The following is a 3,828-nucleotide window of genomic DNA, read 5'->3' as shown; positions in this document are numbered from 1 at the left end:
GAGAATTAAAATTATCAAATTAAAGGCCTAGAAAGCATGTTTTTACAATTAAGCACAAATAAGGGAGAGATCACAAAATCATGCTAATTCATTGGCTAAATGTGAGAAAAGGTTAGCAAAATACTCTGGATTCAGCACAAGATAAACCCTAAAAATGGGGTTTATCAACTTTCCCACACTTAAACCTTAGCATGTCCTCATGCTAAAATAAGAAGGAAACAAGGGGTATGATCTTTATTAAATGTAACTAGACTATATGAACCTATTTAAATACAACTACCTAAAGCGAATACAAGTGCTTGGTCAACATTATTCAACTTCCAAGAGAACATGTGTAAGCATGAGAGCTAGAGCACTAGGAATCAAGTCCAAACCACAATTGTATTGAATTATCAAAAGAAATTCAAGCTTGCAAGAATATAGATAATATTGGTGAACACATGTAATTGAACTTTTGAACCCTCACTGGATATGTATCCGCTCTATTCACTCAAGTGTTTAAGGGTTAATTCACTAAATTCTCTTCTAATCATGCTTTCCAAAATTTGATTTTCTTCTAACAATCTACATTTAATCCATGCATGCATACATTCATCATGAGGTCTTTCCTTTAGGTTGTAATGGGGTTAGGGTCAAGGTAGGATCATTTATGGTTAAGTGGACTAGAGTTTATATCTTTGATTAGTATAGACTTTCCCACCTAACCTATGCAATGACCTATGCAAATTCAACCTATTCTAACTACCCATTCCTCACTTTTTCACATACTCATGCATTTTCTTTTGATTACCACATATATGCATTGATTTTATTTGACTTTTACTTTGGGGCATTTTGTCCCCTTTCATTGCTTTTCTTTTCCTTTCTTTTTCTACATATTTTTTTCTTTTCTTTTCTTTTCTTTTTCACTTTTCTCTTTTTTTTCTTTTTTTTCTTTTGTTTTTCCCATTTATCTTTTTCTTCAAACTATATGTAGGAACATCAATGCATAAGGTCTTTACATTTAATCAATACACGAGTATGTACCCAATTTCCAAATATAAAAATACAAACACACCCTTTTATCCCAACCAATGTTCCCAATCCTCACTAAACTTGAAAATAAGCACTCTCAATAGTCTAAGCTAATCAAAGATCCAAATAGGACATTTATTATTTTTCGCTTTGGGGCTTGTAATGTGCTAAATTGAGAAACAGGTGGGTTAAGCGTAGGCTCAAACTTGGTTGCAATGGATGGTAAAAGGTAAGGCTATTTAGGTAAGTGAGCTAATGAATTAATGGCCTCAATCATATAAATGCATGAATACAAGGAGTAAATGGACATATAGAATCAAGCAAACCAAGGATCACAGTCATAGTAAGAGAATAATTGCACACAAGAAGAGAAAATAGGTGGTTATAAAATGTAACCACATCAATAGGCTAAAGTCTCACAAGCTTGTGTTCTTAGCTCAATACATGCTTCACAAAGTATGAATTCAAGCAAGTTTCAAAAAATTTCTCAATCAATTGGGTTGTGCTCTCTAGATGGATTCCTCGGAAAAATTTCATCATTTTGACTAAGCATTGTTGTGATTGAGAAATTTCAAAAATTCCCTAGTTTACCCTTTCTATTTCCAATCAAAACAAATTTCATATGTAAAAGGGTTGACTAAGTCTTAACAATTCCAAAATATTTTCTAATCATAACTATAAACTACTAAGAAGATAACTATATAGAGAAAAATCTAACTAAGGATATAAAATCCAACATCCAAAATATCTAACATCCAAAATAAAAGGCATGCACCAACTAGGGCAAAAGTATCCAAAGTAATCCAAAACAACCAATATGTACAACAGTATGCAAAACATGATAACTAGGAGAATATAACTAGGAAATATGCCAAAATATTCACCAATCTACTAACGGTGCCAACGGCAGCCTCCCCACACTTAAGATCAAGCATCGTCCCCGATGCTAATCCTGAGGGTCAGGGAGATGGACACCGGTCGATGCTGGCTCTGGCTGGGGCAGTGGTACTGGCTGTGAGTCCTCAGGGGGCTACTGGATCTCTGTGGTGGCATGTGTCTCTGGAGGTGCATCCTGCTGAGTCGGCTCCTCAACATGCTCCTCCTCGTGGGTTTCCTCCTCTGATCCGGAGGACTCTGGAAGAGGGGGCAGCTCAAGGCCCTGGGCCACAAATATCTGGTCAATCCGATCCAGGCGACGCATGAGCTGGTGCTTGCTGCGCTTCATGAACCGAAAAAGACGCTGAACTAGTAAGTAAGTCGGCTGAGGTGCTGGTGCTAGTGGTAAATGGGCTGCTGAAGAAGAAGGGGCTGCAGAGGCGGACGGAGCTGCTGCCGTGGAGGACGAAGGTCTAGCTGCTTCCACAACAGCTCTAGCCCAAGAATGGCATCTAGCCGGGGGCTTCTCGTGCACCCAGCCACCCCATGGAATAGTAACCTCCTTGTTGTCGTCATCTTGGGGTGGTGGTTTCACATCATCATCCCGCCACGGAACATTGGCTAGCTCAGCCATGTTGGTGACTAGTGTAGGAAACGGGAGTAGGCCACGAATGTGCGCTCGCCACATACTTTGCCGGATCAATCGGGGAAAATATACCTCCTTGCCCTCCATGACACAGCCAATCAGAACTAACATGTCCATCGGGATCTCAGAAAAATGAGTAGTGGGTAGGACATAGTAGGCAAATATCATCTGCCAAGTCTTAGCCTCTCTAGACAGATAAGCGAATAGCATCCCTTTGGGCTTCGTGTTGCCCGAATCCATTACCCATGGAGCATCTGGTATGGCAATCACGCACTTAAGCACCTCATAATCAAAGGTCATACAGTGAATGGCTGTCTCTGCCTGCTGGTAGGGGCATGGGGTATCAGTGGGAGGTCGGCAGAGTAATGCCTCCCCAATGGCTGCCTCAGTAATTAAGATCTCCCTACCTCACAGGTGAACCGAATCAAGAGGGGCGCTGAAGAAGTTACAGTAGAACTCTCTCACCCATGAAGTATTGATCTTCCCCAATCTCTATCAACAAAATCCATGCACAGTTCTAGAATCTGGGCGTTTATGGCACGGCTCACATCATTTGAAAGGTCCAATCTCTTTTCAATGTTCAAATTTGTCTTCCGATACTTAGGGAAGCGAAGCTCACAGTAAAGGTTGGAAAATTTGGTTGGGCAGTGGATGGTAGTAACCGATTCTCTTTATCCTCATCATTCAGCGGGTTTTTTGCATAGTTGGCATAAGGGGAAGGGGTGGAAGTTTTAGAGCGCTTCCTCTTTTTTGAGGTAGTTTCTATGGCTTTTCCTTTTTCTGACATCCTGAAAAATAGAATAGAATAAAATATAAGTAGTTAAGCAAGTAGCATGAAGCAAGGAAGAACATGTTCATGATGTAAGATGAATGACAGGCAATCATGATGTGAACTAAAATTGAAAACCTGGAATACAAGTAAGCACAGAAGATATATCCATAAACCAAGAATTCAAATATTACAAACAATGTAACACACTGCTCATGTGTTAGGCACAGTAATCATCATAATTCGAAAAAATGGTTAAAGAGTTAAGTAAAATGAGAAATGAAGTCAGTAGGTTAGACAAGTTAGTGAGTTAAAAAGTGAGATTGAGAGTTAGTGGTATGATGGAACTTGCCTAACTAAAAGAGAATTGCAAAATGTGTGCAACAATCATGTTCACACTCATGAGGGGGATGCAGTCATTGATGATGAAATATGAAATTACAAAAGATGCAATTAATTGAAAACAAGTCATCAGTCAATTCTTTGCAATAATTGATGCAAGTTTGAAATGTATGTTGTGTAA

Source organism: Arachis hypogaea, chromosome 10 (genome assembly GCF_003086295.3).
Source record: "Arachis hypogaea cultivar Tifrunner chromosome 10, arahy.Tifrunner.gnm2.J5K5, whole genome shotgun sequence".
Lineage (NCBI taxonomy): Eukaryota > Viridiplantae > Streptophyta > Magnoliopsida > Fabales > Fabaceae > Arachis > Arachis hypogaea.
The sequence above is the reverse complement of the archived record's forward strand: the minus strand, read 5'-3'. Positions refer to the sequence as shown.